The sequence below is a fragment of the Myotis yumanensis genome, unplaced genomic scaffold, assembly GCF_028538775.1.
Source record: "Myotis yumanensis isolate MYYU_CA2020_CCGP unplaced genomic scaffold, mMyoYum1.0.hap1 SCAF_2, whole genome shotgun sequence".
Lineage (NCBI taxonomy): Eukaryota > Metazoa > Chordata > Mammalia > Chiroptera > Vespertilionidae > Myotis > Myotis yumanensis.
This window is the reverse complement of record NW_027223753.1, coordinates 174,646,222-174,671,854: the sequence shown is the minus strand read 5'-3', so window position 1 is coordinate 174,671,854 and position 25,633 is coordinate 174,646,222. Positions and strand designations below refer to the sequence as shown.

Genomic DNA, 25,633 nt, shown 5'->3' with positions numbered 1-25,633 from the left:
ACTCTATTGTGGGCAGGGCTGGGCTCTGGGCTCAGCTCTAGAACAGCATCTGCTCCTAGCCCAGGTAGGGTGACTGAGGCCCCAGTGGGGACGGCCAGCAGAGCCCGGGCTCCCACGTCCTCAGGCCTGAAACAGAACTCTTGAGTGGCAGCCTCCAGGGCCTCCCTTTCAGGGTTGCAAGCTGTGTGGAGGCCAGGAGTGCCCAGAGACTGAGGGGAAATAGCCACGGTCATTTCAAGTGTGTGCAGGGGTCCAGCCCTTCTCCTTCCACACCAGCCTTGGCCAAGGCAGCAGCTCAGGCAGAAGGGAGGCTGGGGGAGGGGAGGGCAGAGCTTGCAAAGGAGGAGGCAGGAATTCTGGTTGGAAATAATTCAAATGAGGCTATGAAACCAGAACCCTGTCTCAGAACAAATTGGCCAGATTTGGCCTGGGGGGAGGAGGGTTACAAGGGGAGTGGAGGAGGTTAGCCCTGGCTGAGGGGGGAAGGGTTGGCTGGACTTCGAAGTGTGTTCCCAAGAGGAGCCAGGCCTGAGCTGCCATGGGTAGAAGGGGGCAGCCGCCCCTCCCCCTGCCACCCACCCTCCCCCCACCGTTGCCTGCCATGATGTCAGAGGGAGAAGCCAGGGGCCCCAGCCACCCATCTGGCCTGTCCTGGAGGAAACAGGTCTAGTCCATCACTGATGCTCTTTAGACCGGCCGGGCTATGACCCTGTCCCTGCCCCCAGCCCTGCTCTACCTCTGAAGCAGAGGAACCCTGTGACTCCATCTTACTGAGTATTCTTCAGAAGTTCTGTTTCCCTTCTAAATCCCCTGCTCTGTGCACAGCCTGGGGTCAAGGATGAACTCAGCTAAGGCTAGGTGAGGAGGTGTGACTTAAAAAATGGATTCTCATTTCTTGTTCTAACTGAGGAGGTATCTGGGGGCCTCTCACAGAGCAGGACTGCCCAGGCAGCCTGGGGAATGCCTCTCCTCCATAGTCATGGGTCGGAAACAGAGGAGGGGTGGGCAGTGGGGTTTCACACGGGGTCAGGCAGGGGCCTGCCGTCGAGGAAATCCAAGGCCTTCAGAGACTCATCAAAGGAGTGCTGTGTGAAAGAGGCAATCTTGGAGGGGTCACTGGGTTCACACTGCCTGGAGAGGGACGAAGGCCAGTCTGGTTGGGGGTGGAGGGAGGTGGCTGGGGGGACAGGCTGAGAGAGGCCCAGCAGAGCAGGCTCCTGGTCCAGCTCTATCTAGCTTCCCCTCCAGCATCCCTCGGGCTGGCCAGCTCCAGGCCCTCCAGAGAGCTCTTCTCCAGGGAGAAGCTCTGTCTGTCTGCCTGTCCTGGTCTGGGTGTCTTGGCCCCTACTCAGAGAGGAAACAGGGTTCCTGGCCACCCCACCCCCATGCCTCCATGTCTCCTCAAGGGCCAAAATCAAGTGTTCCAGCCAGGCCAGCCGGAAGCAGGACTCAGCCAGCGGCCATGACCCTCCTCTGGCCTCTCACCCCACCCCTTTTTGCCCTGACCCTTCTTTACTCTGATCCTAGCTCTGGGATCTGTCTGGCTCGCTGCTCCTTCAACACTTTCTTCATCATGCAGGACTCTGCCTGTGTCTTTCTTCCTTGTGACTCAAGTCCCACCCAGTGGAGAGGGGACAAGAGACTGATTAGGATCCCCTTTTCTGCTCCTCCCGGAGCCCACTAACCACCTGAAGAGCTAACTCCCCTCCCATCTCCAGTGTGGGGGGCTCAGAGGCCTCTCTGCCCTTTCCCCTCCTAGAGCCATTAGAGGTCCCAGAATCCTCTCTGCTTTGTCCTCAATGTGGATTCCCAGGTCTCCACTGACCTGCCTGCCCCCTCAGAGTGTGGGTCTCATTCACTATTCTTGACGCCCCTCACCCCACTTCAATGAGGTCTCAGAATTCTCTCTGTCCTCCCCCAGCCCCAATGTGGACTTCTAAAGTCCTCCTCTGTGCACTCCCCCATGGGAACCCCAGAAGAAAGTCACTTCTGAGGGAATGAAGGGGGGCAGCCATGGCTCATGATGAGAAGGACGTGGGCTTCTGGCCCCTCCTTGGGGATCAGGCTGAGCCTGGACTTCTACCTCAACCCCTCCTCTCAACTGAGGGGGCCACTGTGGCGGGTGGAGTGAGCTAGAGGGAGAGGGGAGGGGCAGGGGAGGTGGGGGAACCGGTCTTGTGTTGTTCTTGGCTTGGAGCCCCCAGCCCCAGGGAAATCCTGACTCTGTGGAAAACTGAGCAGGCAGTCAGGCAGGGGAGGAGGAGTTGGAAGAGGAAGAGGAGGAGAAGGGGGAGGGGGACCAAGAGCTCAGGGTGAGGTGGGGGTAGGGCTCCTCTCATAAATCAATCTCACCAGCTCTCAGGCCTGACAAAAACCAGAGACCCTGTGTCCCTTGGGGGATGGGGTAGGGGAGGGGGTGCAGATCATCCAATGGGCTTTGGGGAGAAAAGGATGAAATGAGGGACAGCATCCTGCTCAGAGGGACCTGACTCAAGCCCCCCAAAACAACAGGTGTGTGGGTAGCAAACTTCACAACTACAGAAGCTGAACCAGAGTGTGCGTGTGACAGATTGATGGGGAGGGGGGAGGGACTGACCCACAGGTCAGCAATTCAGAACATTTTTATTGCCTTGAAATCTGCCCTGGTTCAACTCCCGAAGAACTGTGTGACTTCAGACAAGTTGTTTCACCTCTCCAGGCCTCAGTCTCCCCAGATGTAAGAGGGTGCAGGGTGGATAGAGCCCCACTCTGGCATCTTCCGATGCCCCACTACTGCCCTTTCAGTGCTTGGTGGAGGAAAGAATATTGCTCTGGAGCTGGCAGGACAGCAGTGATGAGTCTAGGTTGGTTCATAATGGTGTCCTTGGGTGGGTCACATAACCTCTCAGAGCCTCAGTTTCTGCCTCTGTCCAATGGGTCTAATAATGCCTCCCTGGCATTGCTGTGATGCCAGTGAGTGAGACAGTGTATGTGTGAGTGAGACAACGTATGTAAAGGGCCGGGTGTGGCAGAATATCAGTCAAAGGTCATTGTTATTTTGTGTCCATCTCTTGGGTGTTTGCAAGTCTCTCAGCCTCCCAAGGGTCACCTCTTTCCTTTAACACACAAGTATTAATAATAATCCAGCAGCTCCAGCTCTCAAACTGGCAACGTAGAAACCCTTACAACCCACCCCTCAGTATTTGCAAGGACTCCTGAGATGTCTGTGCTTCTCCTCCCACTCACCTCTCCTGCCTTGGACCCGTATTTCAACCAGCAGAAGGGGCCAACTTTTGAGGCATATTCTGTGCCTCTGAGAGAATGCTGAAGGGCAGTCCTGAAGGAAAGCAAGACCTGCCAGGAAAGGGAACCCCAGCTAGAGGTTTCAAGAGGGATCACACCCACCCCCTCCCATTCCCTCCAAGCTGTGTTCTCAGCTTGGCCAGGCCCAGTGGGTCTGTTCAGACTCAAGAATAAGGATCTGGAGTGGCCTAAGCCAAAGCCGTCCCACTCCCTCACCACCCACATACACACTCTAGGGCAGTGGTTCTCAACCTTCCTAATGCTGCGACCCTTTAATACAGTTCCTCATGTTGTGGTGACCCCCAACCATAAAATTATTTTCGTTGCTACTTCATAACTGTAATTTTGCTACTGTTATGAATCGTCATGTAAATATCTGATATGCAGGATGTATTTTCATTGTTACAAATTGAACATAATTAAAGCATAGTGATTAATCACAAAAACAATATGTAATTATATATGTGTTTTCCGATGGTCTTAGGCAACCCCTGTGAAAGGGCCGTTCGACCCCCAAAGGGGTCGCGACCCACAGGTTGAGAACCGCTGCTCTAGGGGTTTCCTAAGACCCAAAGAAAGAGATGAGCCTGGGGGTGGGGAGGTGAGCTTAGGGCAGAAGATAGGTTGGTCCAAACTATTTTCCTGAGAAATAATAGTATAACATAGTTGCAAAGAAAAGATTATTTTTTTAAGGAAATAAACACAGCTTCATACCTTGAGGCAGATATAAGAGTCTGAGCCCCAAGATGCAAGGGGCAAGGGAATAAGAGACCTAAGAGGGGCTGGACTCTTCTGGGTGACTCTTGTGGGGACCAGATCCACTGTTGTCAGAGCATGGGCTCCCCAGGGTGAAGGAAGCATGAGGACCCCGGAGGAGAGGGATGGCTGACAGATTCCCAGGTAGTGCCTTTATAAATGTGTCTCCTCCCGGACATGCTGGCCCCTCCAGGGTGTGGCCAATACAGGCATGCTGTGGTGGCCCTGGGCCCCCTGGGCCCCCTGGTCTTGTGAGACTTATCTTCACTTGGGTTGCCCCAGGGCTGTGAGGAGTCCAGCCAAGTCAGCTGGGAATGCCTAGAGAGAACATTGCTCAGACAGAGGCTCCCCAATCTGCAATCTCCAATACAAGTGGGCATCTAGCCTTTGCTTGACCACTCCCAGGGATGGGGCACTCATTACCTCGCAAGGCAGCCCCCTCTCCTCTTGGTTAGGTAGCTGAGATGATCGAATAATTAGAAATGGATAATCCTACAAGCATTTTTAGCGGGTCTCTCTGTGAGAGTGAAGGGGGGTCAGGGAGCAGCTATGGGTGGGAGGAAGGTAACGCAGGACTGGCTATTTAGGGTGAGGCCCAGGATCCCAGCGAAAAGGCTCAGGCCTGGAAAGCAAGGGACGGGGTTTGAGTCTTTGCTCTACCATTAACTCACTCTGTGGCCTTGAGGGAGTCCCTCCGTTCCTTGAGCCTCAGTTTCCGAAACTGTAAACTTTATGGGCTGGGTTTGGGGGACTTGGAAAGGCCCTGCCCCTGGCAACAGATGCTCGTCCATGAGTCTATGAATAGCTGGCACAGAGGGATCAGGTCTTGGTCCGTGGGGGCTGGGCTGGCAGGAGAGTGCTCAGAGAATGGGCCCTGTGTGGGATGGGACAAGGTTCCCTTTCATTTCATGAGGCCTTGGCAGTAGCCCAGGGCCCACAGACTCTCCCTTCCGCCAAGGTCAACCTGACCCTGACCCGGGGGGCACAACTGCCTGGGGCAATTGAGGTCAGGAGCTGGCAACTTGGGAGAAGGAGCCAAGTGCAGAGGTTCAGACTCCTGTCCCCTGGCTGGGGTGAGGGTCTGAGCAACTGCAGCTGTGTGCCTCATGTTCGAGACAGTGGCCCAGGGCCCTACCTCCTGCAGTCTTGGTGGTCCCAGGAAAGACCTCCACTTGGCCTAAGTGTCAGACAAACCTGGTATGGAATCCAGACCTGCTCCTTACTAGCCCAGTGACCTTGGGCAAGTCGCTGCCCTTCCTCATCTGGAAGTTAGGGACTCTAATTTCTACCTGGCATGGTTACTGGGACTATAAAGGCACCTGTGAGCATCATGCCCACAGCATGGGCTCCATGAAGACTGGACTCTTCCTGCTGCCTCAGCCCTCTGCTCTTGCTCTGTTTGCTCATTTGGGTATTGGGGGCTTCCAATTTTCAGGTCCTAAAATCTGCACAATTTAAAATAGTCAAAACAAACCCTCCACTCTACTTAGACTGAGAGGGAACAAGCCCCGGGCCCAGCCTAATGGGTTCCAGGTGTGCTCTGTGCCCTGCAGTGGCTGAACCTGCCTTCGTGGCTGAGGCTGTGACTGCCCGGCTGGCTGGGAAGGCTCAACTAGCCAGACCTTTCCAACCACACTCCCCAGCCTGTAAAGAGTGTAGAGCTGGGCCAGGCCCTACCCAGTATGGTGGGACAGCCAGCTTTGTGCTCAGAGAGCCTGGGGTTCAAAGCCAGGAGGCACTGTGCATACCCCCAGCAGTATGTGGGGGTCTCCCAGACTCTCCCTCCCCACCTCTCCCCAACTCCTCAAATTCATACTGAGCACCTACTGTGTGTCCCGCCTTGATCTCAAGAGGTTCTGGCTGAGACAATTTTCAGACCAATAAAACTCCTTCTCACAAGAGGTCGACCGTGGGAGTGAACTTCCAGAGAGGCTCAGGGAACCAGGTGGGAGCCCAGAGGGCATAAGTAAGGTTTCTTTTATTACAATTATACAGTAATTATGGTGTTATATAATCAGAGTAACGGCCATCATTTATGAATGGTGAACCATGGGCCAGGTACTATATTTGGTGCTTTCCGTACATGAGCTCATCAAATCCTCTCAGCCATACATGGGGACAGCTTCTGTTCTCTCAGGGAACAGAGAGGGGGCAGGAGGCTCAGGGAGACCAGGGGCCCTGCCTGAGGTTGCACAGTCAGGAAGGGACTGCAGTGGGATGTGAGCCCAAGGCTGTCTGACCTCAAGACAGGGCCTGTCCAGCTCTGCTATCCCTTTCACAGGCTGGTCCAGCCCTTCCCTAAAGTCAGTGAGAGTGCATGTGTGTGGGCGTGAGGATCTGATCAGAAGGCAGATCAGGGAGGGATTTCTCCCTGGAGCAATACCAGAGGCTCAACACCCATAGCTAGGCCCATTGCCCCTCCACCAGCCCCAGGCCACCCCTCCTCCCAGTGCTCTGTCTCAAGCGTGTGCCCTGACCCTACCTGGGCTATCCTCTCTCTCAGCCTCCTCACCACCTCTGGATTGCCATCTCCTCCTGCCCCCCACTCAATCCTGAGCTGGGTAGTGGAGTGGGTAGTGGAGGGCACTGTTTGCATTGGGGCCACCATGTAATCACCTGGCTCCCAACCATGTCAGCTGGGCCCTCCAGGACAGACGGGAGCAGTCCCTGTTGGGGGAGACTGGAGACCCACTGTAGAACTGCAGGTGGTGAGTGGGAATGATTGCAAATGAGAGGTTACTCTCAGCCCTCCTATTTGGGTAATTATTAGTAACTAGAGGCCCAGTGCACAAATTCGTGCACGGGTGAGGTCCGGCCGGCCCGCCCTGATCGGGCGGATCGACCGGGCTGGCCAGGGGGGAGGGGACACAGGAGGTTGGCTGGCCAGTCCCGCCCCTGTTGAACTCCCAGTCGAACTGCCAGTCGAAGGGACAATTTGCATATTAGCCTTTTGTCATATAGGATAACAATTTGTAGCCTCTAATGCTTCAATAATCATCCCATACATATAAACTTATTGTCATAACTTCTCACATCATTTGATACTTTTCTTCATAACACCAATTTATAATTATAAATTTATTTACATTCTTTTTTGCAATTTTAATTTATTTACATCATTTATTTATAATGTTAATCTTTTTACAATTAATGATTAATGTATTTACTATATGGTTAATGCTGCCTTCCTGCTAGACTGGGTAGTCTGCTTTTTGCTGTATCCCCAGTGCCTGGCACAGTGTTGATGCATAGTAGGTACTTGACAAATTTTGGTGGCATGTATTTGTGGATGAATGAATGAAATAGAGTCAGTGGGGGGCTAAGAAGAGGTAGGGCAGGACCAGAAGGCTGGGGAGCAGGAGAGGTATAAGGATGAGCTTTTGGAGCCTGTCTGTAGAGCTGGGGTGGGACAGCACGGCCGGTGCCCCCTGAGCAGCTCTGGGATGGGGCAATGAAGCTGTAGGGCCCCTTCACTGGTCCGGAGCTGAACTGCAGCCTCCCCCAGGTAGGAAATCAGAGGGATCTTGCGGCTCAAGGCCTCTCTTGTATCTCTACAGCCTTACAACCTAGAAGGGCCAGCAGCCAACTTTTTTTCCCCTCCTCCCGCTGACACTCTCAAAAGGGAATTTAGGAAGAACATCCATATTTGGGCCACTTCAGAGAAGCCATGGAAGACCTATCTACAGTTGCAGGATGGGATTTTTCCCAGCCTGTGTCCCCTTCCCCTGTGTCTCTAGAGCTGTTGAATGCATGACACTCTCTCCATCCCTCAATCTTCACTCCTTAGTCTCAATATTCTGGAGATGTAAAGAGGGAAGTTGTGAGGAAGATCTGGGTTCAAAACCAGCTCTACCACTTTCTAGCTGGGAGATCTGGGGACACAGCTTCTCCAAGCCTCAGTGTCCTCATCTCTAGAATGGGGGTGCTAATCCACTTGAAGTGTGTGCTGAAGGGTTAAATAAATCAGGTGGGCAGAGCTTTTCTAGTGCGGGGCACCCCATAGGCCCTCAGGGAAGGCCTGGGCCCCCATTCCTGCTCTTGGTGCCACCTCGCTGTGTGAGCTTGGGTCGGACCCATCACCTCTCCAGCGCTCGGCTGCATCCGTCACACAAGAGGGTTGAATCAGATCATCTTGAAGGCCCCTTCCAGCTCTGACTTGCTTGGTTCTATTCTGAGCAGCGAGCCCCACCTCTGGGGCAGGGGCAACACGAACATTCTTTCAGCTCAGATTCAACCCAGGCACATGCTTGCCCAGCCCCATCCTTCACATTTAGCCTGTAGCTGTTGCCACAGTGGCCGCACCCTTGGCACCATGTTTTCCCCCACCCCCACCCCACTTGCCAGGGCCACAGGCGGATGGCTCATTCTCGTGGGGCTGAAGGAGCCCAGGAGGAATAGAGGGAGGGCATGGGAGAGGAGAGGGAAGGGTAGAGGGGCTGGCAGAGAGCAGAGTGGAAAGGCCGCGATGTGACCTTGAGCCCTGTGGAAGTCTAGCTCTGCCACTTTCTAGCGGTGGGTGTCCTGGGGGAAGTCTGTTTCCTCATTTATGAACTAATAATAATAACAATTAAAAAACCATTAGACTGCTGTGAAGATTAAATGAAAAAATATATGTCAAGTGCCTGGCTTTCTCGTTTTGTTCTCTGGGGGGGCCGTGGGTTGGGGTGGGGACAAACACCCTTCCCTCAATCGCCAGAGCGGGGGCAGTTCCAGGGAGGCCCTGCGGGGGCGCTTGGCCGACTTTCCCGCGGGTCTGCGGTCCTCACCCGCAGCCCCGTCGGAGCCCCCTTCCCCGGGGCTGGCAGCCCGGGGTCCTTGGCCAGGGAGCCCAGCCCGCAGAGCAGGGGGAAGCCGAGGCCCGAGCCAGCCCCCGCCCCCGCCGCGCCCGCACCGCCTCGGCCTCCGAACGAGCGTCTTTGATCTGTAACCTTCAGGGGGATTAAGAGCCCGAGAGCCCCTCTCCCCGGGGTCCCCCATTCCTCGCCGCCTCCCTCCGGGCTGACCTCCCAGTCGGCGGCCCGGGCTGGGGGCTGGCTCCGCCGCCGGTGGTCCCCGCCGCTCCGGGCCGCCGCGCCTCCGGGCAGGCCACTTGGATTACAGGGGCAGCGGCCGCGGCTGGCGGCTTCGGGGAGCCCCTGGGGCGGGGGCCGAGAGGGGCGGGCTGGGATCCGGGGTGGGGGCCGGGCCCGGGGCCTCCCGGGCCATTTTGGCCGGGGAATCTGTGCAAAGTGTTTAAAAAGAAAAACTCTCCGGAGGAGGACGTAACCTTTTCTTAACATCTGGGGCTCAATTAGCTAATGACAGCAAAGCCTTCTCCGGTGTCGCTGACCCCGAGGCAGCGGCCCGGCTCCCCGGCCCGGGTATTTGTACAGCTGCGGCCCCGCGCTGGGACGCGGAGCGGGGGGCTTGGCTGGTTATCTCGGCGGAGATCCGCCGCCCGCCCCAACGGAGGGACGGGAAAGGCTCCGCGCGCGGTCCCGCCCGCGTCGCGCGCGCTCTCTCCCTCTCCCAGCTCTTTCGACGCCTCGCTGCCTCCCCTGGCCCTCTGGGCTCTCCCACGCCTGCTCCCCTCTCTTCTCCTCCCCTTCCTCTCTCTTCTCCCCTGCGCTTTTTATTTTTTTCTTGTTACCGCTCCCTCTTCCTTCTTTCTTTTCTCCCCTTTCTCTCCATTCTCTCCTTTGTCTCTCTTGCTCATCTATCTCACTCCTCTCTCTTTCCCGCTCTGCTCTTTCTCTTGCTCACCATCCCCTTCCTGCCAGCCTGTCTGTCTTTTCTCCCCTCGTTCTCTGCCTTTCTCTCTCTCTCCCCAGCGGCCTCCCCTCTCCTTCTCACTCTGAATAGCTCCCTTGTTCCTGCTCCGGGTTCCTGTCTCTCCCTCTCATTCTAGCGCTTCCTCTCCACCTTTGTCTCTCCGCGTCTCAGCCTTTGAAAGCCTCTCTGTCTGTCTTCCCGAGGTGAGTCCTGCCCTGGCTGCCAGGCAGGTACCCCCAAGGGGAGCAGGCCTAGAGTCCCAAGGCAGAACTGGGCAGGTTGGGGGCTGGGCACTGGCTGGCTGTGCCCATCCCCAGTATGACAAGTGTGGGAGAGCCCTGTGTAAGGCACCACCTGTTCCTGGTTAGGGCCAGAAGGGAACCCCAGGGCTTCCCTAGATGCCCTGACATCCCAGCCCCTGGAATCTCACCTTCCCTGCCACTCTGCCCACCCCAACACCCGGCCAGGTATTTTGAACCCCTATGCAAATTCAGACACACACTTTCCTCTTTGTCTTCCTTCAGTACAGTTTAAGACAGGCTGGGATCTTTAAAAAAAAAATCACTAATACTAAGAATAAAAAGTGATAAGTGCAGAAACTATAAATAGCATAAAATAGTCATGTCCAAAGGCAGTGTAGAGAAGCAAAGAAGAGCACAGAATTTGGAATGAGAAGAGGTGGATTCAACTTAGAACTCTCTTAAAAAAAACACAACCAACCCAAACAATTCTGTAATCCTGGGGGGAGTCCTTTGAGCCTCAGTGTCCACATCTATAAAATGGGGATAATAATAGCTATTGCCTACAAGACCGCAGTCAGTGGAAGGTGAAGTTCTTTCATTGGGGCATTTACTTTTGGTTTTCCTGGAGAAAATCTTGGAGTCTCTTCTTTTTCTAGGATAGAACCGTGTTCCAAAATTCTATCTGTTCCTCTTACTAAAAAACTCTTCCACTGACTTTCACAGAAAAACTCAGGCAGATAACGTTGGCGAGCGGTGGGGGTTGGGAGGTCAGAGGGTTCCTGAAGCCCTGCGGTGGACGCTGGGTAGGACCCGCGGCTCGCCGTGCACGGGGCACTGCGGGCGAGGGTTTCAGGTACATGATCGTGAATCCTCCTGAGAACCGAACGAGAAGGGTAATGTCGCCCCCGTTTTACACCCGGGGAAACGGAGAAGCAATTGTCCAAGTACCACAGCTGTCTCAGGGCACACCTGGGGCTGGAACCAGGGGTCTCGCCTCTGAGCCTCGGAGCTTGTCTCCCCGCAGATAAAGGGTACAGAAGGGAGGGGCTGTCGGACCCCCTTCTGCAGTCCGAGGCGGGCGGAGGAGGGGCACCATGCTTCTCTTTCTGGGAGCCGGTGGTGAGTGGGCACCATCCTTCGATCCCGAGCGGCCAACTCTTGGTGCAGGCGGGAGGGGGCGGGGATGAAGGGTGGGGTACCGAACCCTGGCCGCAGCTGCGCCCGCCCCCTTCGCCGCCCCCCAGGGCTGGCTCTGCGCGCCGGGCGAGCTGCCGGCACCGGATGTAGAGTCCAGCGAAGGCTTAATTTGCAGGAAGACATTCTCATCAGATCGCGTCTCCCGCAGCCAAGCGCTGCAGCCGGGGGTCGGACTGACTCCTCCCAGCACCGCCCCCCCCCCCCCCCCCCGGCCCTGGCGGGGCGAGAAACCGAGATGGTGGCAGCAGAAACTGGAGCCCGGCGCCGGGCGGCCGCGAGGGGCCGAGCCCTTGGAGGGCTCTGCTGCCTCTTGCCAAGGTCAATCAAACCCTCCCACGCCTGGGACGCGCGCGCCGCGTGCGCTGGGCAGCCGGCGGCGAAGGGCCGGAGGTGGGCGGCCGGGCGGGGCCGCCCAGGGTGGGGTAGAGCCCAGCCTCCGAGGAGGCTTCCGGCCCCCTCCCGGGCAGGTGCTCGGAGACCCCGGGCGGGAGGAGGAGGGGTGCGGGAATGATGGGGTGGGGGTGCTGGGGCCTGAGCCTGGGACTCAGGCTGCGGGGTCACACCCACCCAGGCGGAAACGGAGACTAATTAGGGACGTTTTTATGCTAATATGCACCTGGCTGGGCTTTTTTTGGGGGGGGGGGTGCGGTGTCGAATAGAAGGGAAGAAGTTCCGGAGAGCCGGAAACTTCCGGAAGGACTTGATTCCCTGATAAAAGACAGCCGGGCTCCACGGCTCAGCCCCTGTGTGGTCTCAGGGAAGTTACCTGGGGACGTTATGGGGCTTCAGTTTCCTCCTCCGAAAGAGAGAACTTGGGTCAGGTTTCTTTCCAGGCTCAGTCACTGTGTCAGCAAAGAGATGGAAGTCAGCCCTCAAGATGGATTGGAGACCGATGGCAGGAAGGGTGAGGAGGAGGTGTGTGTCCTGGCAGAAGCATTAGAGGTGGTGGCTTCGGCCATGCGAGGAGCTGCTTCCATGGCCCGTGGCTGACGGTCTCCACTGGTGACCAGAGGTGACCGTGAGGGGGCCAGGGAAGGAGGCTGCACCAAGGTTCCTGGATTGATGGATGGTAGGAGCAGCGGCAGGAGGAGGCAGCTGGGTGGCAAAAAAAGATGGGAGATAGGGCGGGGAGCAGGGTAGGGAAGTGGGTGTTTTAGGGGGGTACTCACCTGGGTTTAATCATAGTTTGGGTGGAGGGGAGGGATGAGTCGAAGATTGTATGGAGAGAAAGGGGAGATGGGGCTGTTGGGGTCATGTCCTGAAGAAGGCTGAGGGGGAGGGAATTGGGCACAGGTGGGAAGGGATGGGAGACACTTTGGTGTGGTGGGGAAGGAGGGAGCAAGGATATTTTGATGGAGGAGACACTCTTCCTTGGCCTTCCACAACTCAACTCATTGATGGAGGAGGCCTCAGTGTAGCCACTGAGGGAGGAATAAGAGTGGACCTGGGGAGAACCCACCATGGAGACCACAGCAGGATCAGAGTAGGGAGGAAGGAGGGGCTGATGAGCAGAGATGCAGCTGAGGTTGGGTTATAGGAATTTGAAAGCAAAGTAAAAGAAACCTTTGAGGCCCGACTTAATTGCTCAGTGGTTGAGCATGGACATATGAACTAGGAAGTCACGATTCGATTCCGATCAGGGCACATGCCCGGGTTGTGGGCTTGATCTCCAGTGGGGATCATGAAGGAGGCAGCCAATCAATGAATCTCTCTCATCATTGATGTTTCTCTCTCTCTCTCCCTCTTCCTTCTCTAAAATCAATAAAACAAACAAACAAATAAACAAACAAAAAACCATCAGGAGATAGCTGGCACTTACTGAGGTTGTCTATACATTGTCTCATTTAATTCCCACCACACAGTTTGATAGGTGTTATTAATCCCATTTTATAGATGGGGAAATGGAGGCTCAGAGTGACGAGGAACCTGACCCAAGGCTGGTAGCAGATGAAGGCACAACTTGAAGCCAGGCCTATCTGCCTCAGAATGGAGGCCGCTTCCATTGTGCTCCACTGGGCAGGAGTCTTGACCCCAGGGCCTCAGCATGCTTCCTTCCCCAGGTGTGGCCGTCCTGGGGCACTGACCCATTCGGCTGGAAGGAAGGGGCTGGGCTTTCAACCCGGTGCAGCCTGCCCTGAGCCAGCCTGAACTTAGCAGGAAGCCTCCGCCCAGCTGAGAGGAGAGGGAAAGGGTGGGCTTTTTTTTTTCTTCTTCAAAATGAGATCAAACTATATATGTTGTTCTGCAACATGCCATTTTCTCCTATTTCCATGCATATGTATATATTTAAGACAGGAAGGGAGAGAGAGAGAGAGAGAGAGAGAGAGAGAGTGAGTGAGAGAGAGAGAGAGAGAGAGAGAGAGAAACACCAATGATGAGAGAGAATCATTGATCCACTGGAGCTGAGTTTCCAGCCTCAAGAATGTGTTCAGGGAGTCCAGCACAAGTTGGAAGCTCCTTTTCCACCACACATTCCATGAAGCCAACTGCAGACCCCAGCAACCCATCTCTTCATCCATCCACAGGGCTCCTGAGGCGCACTGGCCCACGGACCTGGGGGCATTTAAATTTTACTTCCATTCAACAAAACAGCCACATTCTGGTGAAAACCAAGGTGGATGGAGGTTGGTAGTCCACCCTCCCAGCCCCTTGTCCTTGAGCTGCAATAATAGAACTCAGGCTGGCAAGAGGTAGAAAGGCAAGAAATCACAAGAGGCCTCTTCAGAGCCAACCTGCACAGTATCCGGGCTGGGGGGCTTCAATAGTCACCAGCCAACAGGGGCTGTAGATTCCAGTCTTGGGCACAGACAGCCTGCCTCCACTTGGCCCTGGGAACTTTTTCTTCTCAGGCCTTGCCCACCCTTTGGGCTGGAGGAACTCCTCCATCATACAGGCCTCTTAAGGTCTGCAGCTGATCCATCCTTTCTGGGCAGACAGGGGCTCATTGCCCCTGGACTAACAGGCTAGTGCAAAGGCAGTCAGAACGAGGCTGGGTCCCAAATGCCTGGAGTCTTGTGCCCACTTCTCTCAGCAAAGATGTGGAAAGAACAGGTTAGTGTGGGTGTCTATCATTGATGCCCCAAAACAAAGACTGTGAAACCAGATTTACCATGTCTAGTCTAGGTTTGGTTGTTGCTACCATGACCGCAATCACTGTCACCTTTTTCATTTCTACCACTGTCATTGCATTTCCACCACCGTTGTTACCACCATCTTTCTCACAACCACCACATTAATCTCTACCATTATCTCTGTCTCCTTCTCCACCAATATCTACCTCCATCTCTACCACAACCACTACTTCCATCTCCATTACTATAACCACCTCCCTCCTCAACACCCACCACTGTCAATATCTCCATCATGCTCATCACCATCATCTCCACTTTAACAACCACTATTAGCCTTTCCATCTCCATTTCAACCATGATGTCCATCTTCACAGCCATCACTACATCTTTTACCACTAATACCTCTACCACAACCATCACATCCATCTCTATCACCATCATCTCTACCTCCACTAATATCACTACCTTTATTACCAGTACCATCTCCACCACCACCACTGCCATCTCCATCATTATTACCACCTCCATCACCGCCACCACTACTACCCTCTCATCTTCCCTAACACTCTGTCTCCCGCCATCATCAGCACAGTTACCCCACTCACCCCTACTCTACCCATTTTCATCCATCCACATGACATAGAACATAAAGAACTGCTATTTGGGTTAGCCCTTCAACATCTTTTCATTTGCTCAATCCCAGAAAGGCCAACTATAGACCCTGTTTCTCCCATTTTTCTATCAAGACTTCTCATGGAAGATGAAGGTAAATGCCTTACTCTTCAAGTTAAGGAAGATGATGTGTCTCTTGCCATTCCTGATTTACCAGGCCCATCATTCTGTCCTGGAAGGAAATTGGATTACTCTGACAGAATGTGTTCTTTGGAAAGCGGTGATGGTTATTACCTAATTCCTTATGACCCAGTGCTTGTAGATTGGTTTTTTGACGACGTGTCCCAATAGTTTTCTATTAGAGCAGCTCTCCTGATGGGTCTGGCACTTCCAGAGGCATCTGCTTTTCCCCAGGTTTAAAGAGAGGCATAGACAGGCTGCCTGAGTCTCCTTCTGGTCTCCAGGCCCCTCACCAGTTCCCCATTAATCCCCTCGGAGTGAGAGCTAGTGATCTGACTGCACCTTGGGCCAATTCCTTAAGTACCTAAGCATGTAAGTCATCAGGGTCTGTGGATGTGAATACACAAGTTCTTTCCTCATTCCCTCTTGGCTTCCCGCCTTCTCATGATCCCATGCGGTGCCTCTTTCAGTTTCAGATCACAGATGACCCTTTTAGACTAAGAAAAAAATTAAAAGCCTCTGCGTTTTTAGTGTCATTGCTTTATAGGCTTTCTCTCCTCAACTCAAAACGAGCCAGCAATCTCCTGATCCCCTTTCTTTGGCCTGTTAGAGTTACAAAATGTTTTTCTCATTCTTTGCCGCCTTGTGCAAGTTATATCTCATTTCTTTTTCTAAACGACTCTCCTGATTTTATCTCCACGGCCTTTTGTTATTTTTTTGTACGTACCCCTCCTTCGTATCCTGGCCTGATTTCCACTTTCTTTGGCACAGCCATTATCATTGTAGTTCCCTGGGAAGCTTTCTGCATAACTAACAAGTAATCTCCAGGTCCCTTCGAGCTGCTTTATGCATCAGGATAGCTTCGTTCTCTTCTCCTGATTTTGTTGCCTTATGTGGACATGTACAATTCTCCTTAGAGAGGGCCTCGGTTCTTAAACTCAGGATTTGCGTTTTCCATCTTGGTTCCCAACGGTTTGTGAGGAAAACTTTTAGAAAGGGCCAATTTTTGAATCTTGTTGGAGTTCCTGCTTTTCTTCCTTTCTCTCGGGTGCTGGGCACCTTTCTCAACATGCTCTTCCCTTCCCCAACATCTGTAGTATATGGGCATCAAACTTAGTCAGCACTCTTCCCAGAGTACACACCGGGTACCACACAGGGAGGGTTCTAGTACCTGGATCTGGTCACTGGTGCCCACACTGGAGTGTGGATGGGGACACTTACCAGGAGTGCTTGGTTACCATAGAGGGGGTCTCTCATTCACAGACCCATTTGTTTATTCCTGAACTTCCTCCTTCCCTTTTGAACCTCTGTGTTTCTCTGGGCCCTCTTAGCTGCAGCCTCCTGAGAGTTAGGCTGATAATGGCCTGAAGGAGCGCCCCGGCCAGTAAGGTATACAGACCTGAAATCAGATCAGTTATATAGAAGGTGGTGCTCCCAAGGCGTGAAGACAGCGGTGTGTGCGTGATGTGCTCTCCCTTTGGGCTGAGGGAAGCTTCTCCAAGAAAGCCATGTTTGAGCAGGGTCTTTAAAGTTAGGAAGGTGTTTGCCAGGAAGGGTGGTGTAGAAGGGTAGTCCAAACAGAACAGGATATGCAGAGGCAGAGAGGGACATCTGGGCCTGGCCATGTGGGGCCAGCTGAGTTGCCTTGCTCCATGCAGGCCCATGATCTTCCCAACCCTCCACCACTCTGGATAGATCACATCCAAATGGCCCTGCCAAGGCCGCTTTCTGTGCTTCCTCTGGGGATCCCAGTGCTCCCAGGGTCCTTTGTCGTCATCTGTAAAATTGCCTCTTCCGTGAAGACTTTCTCCATCCAACCTGGCCAACCTGTGCCCTTGTGTCCCTGAGAGGAGGCTTGGGAACTCATCCCTTCCCTTTCTCGTGGCTGTGACAGTAGGGACTCCATGAGCCCTTCCTGCACAAACATAGCTTTTCGTGGGCTGAGCCTGCACATTTCCAACCCAGTTTGCCTAGTGAACTCCTCATCTGGCAGCACTCTGTTTAGACACAGATTCTGTGAGGGTTTCACTGACCTGTTCCCTCCCCCAGGACAAACAGTCTGTCAGCTCCACTGTAATGGACTGTGTCCACTATTCTAGTCACCCCTGAACCCCTTGCCCTTCATTGATTGAATAAATTCCTTTCTTGGTCTGACCTCTGTGTCTTGTATATTATTTTTCATTGTTCCCATTTTATACTGTATGTGTTTATGTACTTGTGTAACCTCTTAGCGATGCTCAGAGGATAAAAAGATTCACTCTGTTTTCAGAAATTTATTCTACGGAAGACATTCCTGTTGCCTACTCCAGAGTCATTCCCTGCGGTCTTCTTTGCTAGTAGACGTTGGTCTTGTTTAAGCAGCCATGAGCCCAGAGGTACCTTTGCCACTGATTGGTGGAAGAGTGGTCTAATTCCTGCCAGTGAGACATAAGGGATTAGGCTTCAGGGGGCTTCTGGGAAAGGCTTTTCCCCCAGAAAAGAAGAAATGAGAGGTAAATGCCCCCCTTTCTACATTCCCCTTGTCTCTTGTTTGGGACAGTATTGTGTGAAGGTGTGATGTTTGGAGCTGTGGCATCCCATCTTGTGACAGTGAGGCACAGACCGAGAGAAGCACAGAGACATGGGTCTAGCACCCTGGCATTACTAAGAAACGAAACAAACCCCAGAGCCCCCGCCTTCTAACGTCTGGTTATGTGAGGCAATTCAATGACATTACTGCGTAAGACACAAGTAGTTGGGTTTTCTGATGTTTGCAGCTGAAGGCATTCTTAAATGCAAAATTTTGTGAATAAACTTTTTACTTTGAAATAATTATAGAACTAATATATTTCATGAGTTTGTGAAGCATTTACGATCCAGATGGTACAGAAGGAGAATCTGTGCGTTTCTTCTCAAGTGAGCGTACCACATCTACCAGGAGTGGGCCTCTCTCCTTTCTATCCTTGTTTTTCAGTTTTCAACCTCTCGAACCTCCCCTAGGAAGAAGGAAAGCACTCTTTCCTTTGGCCTCTGATCCAGACGTCAGTCAGTCAATTCCATCTAGTTTTCTTCCATTAGAGCTGAGGAGATTATCTTCTTAGCAACCCACAAAGAAGGTGTATTGTTACTGCATGTAGTAGAAAAATTGAAAGTTAGATTAGTAAAAAGCCCAGGCCTGATTACATAGTTGGTAAGCTGAGGAGCCCCACAGTGAGGTTTGGCCAAATGCATCATCTTCACACCTCAACACCTAGACTCCCTTGGGCTTAAATAATGTCAGGATCAAGCAGGTGGTAGTGCCACACTGCTCTGAGTGGCAGCCATGACAAGGTGCCACTCAGCTCTCCTATACAGGAGTGAAATTGGCCAAAGGCCCCAGCTTCTGTGCTTTGGTGCCAAAGCCACACTTCCCATGGGATGCTCCCCAATGAACACCGAGCACAGCAGGGCTACTAAGGCAGGCCCATTCCTGAGAGGTGCAGGCCTCCTCTGGGGACAACTTTAGCTCAAGGACTTCCCATTGGCTTGGTCAAAACCTCCTTAGAACTATGCTGCAGTCTGAGGCTCTGCCCATCTAACCCTCCTACCTCCACTCACTCCCTCACAGGGGTCAGACCCACCTCATGGTCTGCCAATTGCACACCTCCTTTGGCTCACTTCCATTTTCCTTTAGAGATTTTTCTTCAAATAAATATCTTGCATATCTAATCCCAACATGGGGAGTGGCTTCATGGAGGACCTGCACCTCTAAAAACCAATGTGCTTTGGTTTTTATTTTATTTTTTATTAAATATGTTTTTTATTGATTTCAGAGAGGAAGGGAGAGGGAGAGAGAGAGAAACATCAATGATGAGAGAGATACAATGATTGGCTGCCTCCTGCACACCCCACATTGGAGATCGAGCTCGCAACCCAGGCATGTGCTCTGACCAGGAATCAAACTGTGACCTCCTGGTTCATAGGTCGATGCTCAACCACCGAGCCATGCTAGCTGGGCTGTGCTTTGGTTTTTAAACCCCCAAAACTCAACCTCCTAATCTGTATGTAAAGCACCTGGCATAAACTGTGTTGTTCCTTTTCTCTTTTTCTCTTAGGATGTATGAAGGTGTTAACAGTGGCCATGCTGTGAAGCTGTTTCTGTCTCTGATGGGAGCCAGAGGGACCTATGACCAGAACATGTGCCTACTTGGAAACTATATATCTCAAGATCAGAGAGGCTGAGGCACTCACCCAAGGGCACACAGCTCACGCTCAGGTGCCCACACATATACACAACGATGCATGTGTGCATATGGAGTGGGGAGGGAGACAAAGTCAGAGTGAAGAGATAGGTCAGGATGCAATGTGGGAAGGCAAAGGGCATGAGGAAAGCAGCCCCTTCCTGCCCCTCCCAGCCGACTTCCCATGACTGTTTTGTGTGTTTTGATGCCATGACAACTGGTTGTGAGATTTGTATGTGGAAAGTGAAGCTTAACTTTAAGATACTGTGGGTAGCCCTGGCCAGTGAGGCTCAGTCGTTGGAGCGTTGTCTGTGCACCGAAAGGTCTCGGGTTCGATTCCTGGTCAAGGGCACGTACCTAGGTTTCAGGTTGATCCCTGGCCCCAGTCAGGGCTCCTGTGAGAGGCAGCCAATTGATGTGTCTCTCTCACATTGATGTTTTCTTCTCCATTCCTCCCTCCTTCCCTCCTACTTTCTCTAGAGAGCAACAGAGAAAATGTTCTCGAGTGAGGATTAAAAAAAAAAAGAAAAAAAGACACTGTGGGTAGCTTGATGGGCCTAGAAAATAACAGGTCTATGACCTACCAGCCCTTCAGTCTTGCTTAAGCCTGGAGATGCTGCCCAGCCAAGCCCTCAGTCATTGAGAAATGCCTTTCTCTGTTCCACCCAGTTGGGCTCACCTGCATAGCAGTACCAACTCTGATTCTGGAATGCTCTGCTCTCGTATGTTTGTCTAAAGCCTCTCCATGTCTTGGGGCTGAGTTCCAATCTCACCTCCATCTGGAAGCCTTCCCTGATTTCCTGAGTCCACAGAGCCTGTTTCTTCCTCTGAACTTATCTGGCAGTTACTGTACTCTTTGTAGCATTCACATTATATTTGGACTTTGTCCTGATCTAATTCAACAAGCTCCTAATATGTGCTCAACACTGTGCTAAGTACTGAATGCTCATGTGGGTATCTTGGGACTAAGTCTATTCTAGGCTCATTCGCCTCAAATGAGAGCATCGGATCGTCGAGCAACTCTGGCTTTGTGAGTAGGAGAGGCCTCCATCGGCTCCCAAACTAGGCAGGACAGAGGGTGCAGGCTGCAGTTTATTAGAGCCTTTCACCTACGTCCAGACAGGTCACTGTCTGAGTCTCACTTTTCTCAGCTAGAAAGAGGATGATGGTATCTATCTCACAGGCTTGTTCTGAGGACAAATGAGGTAATCTATGCAAAGTACCTAACACAGTGGTAGACATGTTAGTTCTTTGCCTCTCTCTCCCTGCCAGCCCCACATCCTACACCTCCTGAATGTACCTAAATGAAAACATTGTGTTCTCCTCTTCTGCCTCAGGACTTCAAAGAACTCACTGTCCTGGGTCACAGAGCTAAAGGAGGCAGGGGCCTGCCCTCTGGGAGCTCACCATCTAGTGCGTTCACACACTGGCTCTCATTTGTCCCCCCATCAGCCCTAGGACAGGAAATAGTATTCCTATGCCAAAGATGACAGAGCCAGAGCTCAGAGGCTGAGCCACCTCCCCCCGCTCCCCCTCCCGCCAGATCACAGAGCTTGTAAGCAGTGGAGTTGGCCTCAGCATCAGAGCTGAGACATAAGAGAAGCCCAACATAAACAGAGAGAGCACTTGTGAAGATAGCAGTTCTGTCCAAAGAAGTCTATAAATTCGGCACAATGGCAGTCAGATTGCAACAGGATTTGTATGTGTGTGTGTTTGTGAAATTTAACAAACCAATTCTAAAACCAATCTGGGAGAATTTGAAAAAGAAGTACAATAAGGGAGGACTTGCCCCATCAGATAACGAAACATCACCAATCTGTGCTAATTGCAATGGTGGTGTGCTGGCATGGGACAAGACATATACATCCATGTCACAAGACAGAGAGTTTTAAAGGGTTTTTATAAAGTGGAGTTCAGTATAGGATAAAGTAGTATTTAAAAGCAGTAGGGAAAGACTGAACTTATCAATAAATATTGTAGAGACAATTGGCTATTCATGTGAAAAACAAACAAACCATAAATCTGATTCATGCTTTACACTATTCACTAAATAAATTCTAGATGGATTAGAGAGCTAAGTGTAAAACAGCAAAGCTATAAAACTATTAAAAGAAAATATAGGAGAATTTGTTTATAACCCTGGGGTAGGAAAGGCTTTCTTTAGCAAGACATAAAACACAAAAACCATAAAGAGAAAGATTGCTAAATTGGATTATGTCCAAATCTAAAACTGCTGCATGACAAAAAAACAAAACAAAACACCATAAATAATGTTAAAAGACAAGTGATAGATGGAAAGAATGTATTTGCAACATACACAATTGAAAAGGATTAATATTCAGGATTATATAATGAATTTCTACAAATAATAAGTAAAAGACAAACCACCCAAAAGAAAAAACGAGTGACAGTTCAGAACAGTTCACCCTATCACAGCGGTTTTCAACCTGTGGGTCACGACCCCTTTGGGGGTCGAACAACCCTTTCACAGGGGTCGCCTAAGACCATCAGAAAACACATATATAATTACATATTGTTTTGTGATTAATCACTATGCTTTAATTATGTTCAATTTGTAACAATGAAAATACATCCTGCATATCAGATATTTACATTATGATTCATAACAGTAGCAAAATTACAGTTATGAAGTAGCAATGAAAATAATTTTATGGTTGGGGGTCACCACAACATGAGGAACTGTATTAAAGGGTGGCAGCATTAGGAAGGTTGAGAACCACTGCCCTAGAGCAGTGGTCAGCAAACTGTGGCTTGAGAGCCACATGCGGCTCTTTGGCCCCTTGAGTATGGCTCTTCCACAAAATACCACGTGTGGGCACGCATGTACAGTGAGATTGAAACTTTGTGGCCCATGCGCAGAAGTTGGTATTTTGTGGAAGAGCCACACTCAAGGGGCCAAAGATCTGCAGTTTGCCGACCACTGCCCTAGAGGAACTACAGATGGCCAATAAATGAATGACAACAGGCTCGGTCTCACTTGTCAGCAAAGAAATGCAAGTCAGATAACACTAAGGGCACCAACACTGTTTTCACTGTTGGTAAGTATGGAATTCGTCATGGTGCTCGTAGAGCGTGACCTGGCAGTGCCAGAACATGTAAAATGCCCAAACCCTTCCCAGCAGTTCCACAGCTCTGTCTGGAGAAGGGCCCCAAGTGCACAGAGAGGCCTGGTCCCAGGAGCCGTGGTGGAAGTGGCAGAAATCTGAACAATTAGAAACAACCCAAATGCTCATTGATAGAGAAAGGGTTAAATATATTTTTAAATATCCACATTAGTAATGGGGTTCTGAGGTCCAAACAAATGAGGGAGACCTTTGCATCCTGAAGTGAAAAGGTCTTGTTATGAGAGAGAAGCAAGTCACAGAACAATCTGGCTCTATTTACATAAACACGGGTGCATGCTTTGGAACTATTGCATGAGGAAGAATATTCTGGAAGGGTACGTACTAAACTGACCATCCCTGGGGAGAGGAGTGGGATTGTGTAGGAGTCAAGGAGATCTTTATCTGAACTACTTATTTTTTTTGCAGTGAGTGTTATACATGTAGATATGCATTACTTATAATGATAAGAAATAAAGCAATAAATTTAAAATAACTAGAAAAACCAGCTCTAACTCAATGCCCAGCAGTTTATGTCCTTAGTTTTCAAGTCCTGCACCTGATGGTGCCTTGGATCTGTTGCTTAGATCCCATACCTGTAGTTTGTTTTTTTGTTTGTTTTTTGCTATTCCTCACCCAAGGATCTTTTTCCATTGATTTTTATACAGAGTGGAAGGGAGGGGGAGAGACAGAGAGAAACATGGATGTGAGAGAGACACACCAGGGATCGAGCCTGCAACCGAAGTACATGCCCTTGACCTGAATTGAACCCATGACCCTTCAGTCCAGGGGGCTGACGTGCTATCCACTGAGCCAAACTGGCTAGGGGCCGTACCTGTTTTTTGACTGCACACGCACCCCACTCAAATCCTAGCCTGGCTTCTTGACTTGGGTTCTTGTACCCTTTGTCTATCATAGGTTAGGAACAAAGGGGGATTGTTCATGGCTTTGGTCCCAGTAGAACACATGGTCCAGGAAAATTAGAACTTCAGAAAAGATGTGATTGGAAAAATTGAGGAAGATTTCCTAGAGAGGGTTGCATTAGAGCTGAGGCTTGAAAGATGGATCATTTTTATTCTAAACCCTCTCCAACCCCCAATTATGTTGAAAACTACATAACACCATTATAGAAATGTTGAATAACACAGAGGAAAAAAAAATCACCCATAATCCCATCAACCTACGCCAATGACTTTTGTGAATTCCCTTTAAGGCTTTGTCCACAAGGACATTTAAGTATTGCTGTGGACTGAATTGTGTTCCACCAAAATTCATGTTGAAGCCCAAACCTGAATGGGATGGTATCTGGAGAATGGGGCCTTTGGGAGATAATTGGGCGTAGATAAAGTCATGAGGGTGGGGTGCTCTTGGTGGGATTAGTGTCCTTATAAGAAGAGGAAGAGACACCAGAGCTTCCACTCATTTCTGGGTGCACACACCTCAGAAAGGCCTTGTGAGAACATAGTGGGGAGTTGGCTGTCTGCAACCCAAGGAGAGACACAGGAACAGACCCTGTTGGCACTTTCATCTTAGACTTTCAGTCTCCAGAATTGTGAGAAATATTTTTGTTGTTTCAGCCACCTAGTCTATGGTATTTTGTTATGGCAGCCTGAGCAGAGTAAGACAAGTATGCAGTCCAACTAATGCATTTAATTATATGACTTGATTTTCAATATAACATTATATCACAGCCCCTTTTTACATCAAAAAGTGAAATTTATAATGATCACTTTTAATGGCTATGCAATATGCCATCCAGTGAGTATATTATGATTTAATTACCCATTCCCCTATTGTTGGATTTTTTTGGTTGTGTCTTATTTCTAAAGCTGTAATGAACATCTTTGAACATGTAGTGCGTTTTTCCCCCCTTTTTAGTTATTTCCTTGGAACAAATAAATTCTCTGAAGTGGAAATACTGGGTCAAAATTTATGAACACTTTTATGGCCCTTGAAATACGTTGCCAAATTGCTTTTAAAAGTATAGTTCCAGAATACACTGAAGGCTTTGTTAGGCAAATATGAGAGGGATAGGAATGGGATGGGGGGTCCCAATTCCAGGAAACAGCATGTGTTAAAGTGCATTGACCAGGACAGACTTCTGTGATTTATCCCTGGAATGCCATCACATGGCCAAGATGTAGAATTCTATGGCAGATTCTGTTGGCAAACTCAGTAGCTATCCTTTTTTTTAGTTTAAATGCATTTATTTTTAGACAACCTACATGACATTTTTTTTCTTAAAAAACAATGCCTCTGCTTCAAATAAATCAAAGTCAAAATAAATGAAGAGCTCAAGATAACATCAGTTCCTTTTGTCCTAGTACTGGTGTGTGGATGAAAAGCAGCAGCCAGTTATGATAACAGATGATAGATCCAAATTGCCAAATTTTTAAAACATTTTTCCATTTCTAAACCATCCTTAAAGGGAACCATATATGGGGTCACACCATCCTCATGGAAGTCCAGCAGAGCCACCATGCCGTCTGGATTCATGTTGTCACCAATACAGACTGGCAGTTTTTAAAATTAGCAAGGATGTGCTTGATTTGTTCTGCAGCCCCTGTCATAAAAGGTTTGACTCTTTCTTGTCTTTGTTTTTCAAGTTTCCCTTTGATTGATTTCATGTCATCTTTGATGTACTTCTTACAGGCTTTTGTGTGTGTGTGTGAAGCTGGTTTCCTGCAAGTGACAATATCAACACCAGAGATGACTGTGCTTTCGGTACCTTCACCTTCCACCTTCAGCGGAGGCCTTTCTACCAATAAGTCATTGATGTTACCCTCTGTCCTACTGATCATCGTACCCTCTACCTCCAAGCACAGACAGCCTAACTGGCATCTCCCAGATATTGTAGATATCTGAGAACATCTTATTATGGCTTGTAATGTGCCAGTAGATGATCATGCTGGCGGCTAGAAGGAGAGGGCAGTGGTGCTGGCTTAGTAGGAGCCCAAAGCTCAGACATAATAAGGTGCAGCTGGAGCAGTGCTGGGGGGAGGGGGAGCAGGCAGAAAAGTCAGTAGCCACTCTTTTTTTTTTTTTTTAATTGATATTTAGAGACAGAGGAATGGAGAGGGAGAGAGAAAAACATTAATATGAAAGCAAACATCCATTGGCAGCCTCTTGCACGCCTCGCTGGTTGCGGGCATGTACCTTGATGTGGAATTGAACTGGCAACTCTTTGGTGCATGGGACCTGCCCAACCAACTGAGCCACAC

At 50.7% G+C, this 25,633-nt stretch overlaps 1 pseudogene; it reads right to left on the bottom strand.

The window, feature by feature from the left end:
- Positions 1-24,767: 24,767 nt before the first annotated feature.
- LOC139002664 (translationally-controlled tumor protein-like) lies at positions 24,768-25,319 on the bottom strand (annotated as a pseudogene).
- Between the last annotated feature and the right edge of the window lie 314 nt (positions 25,320-25,633).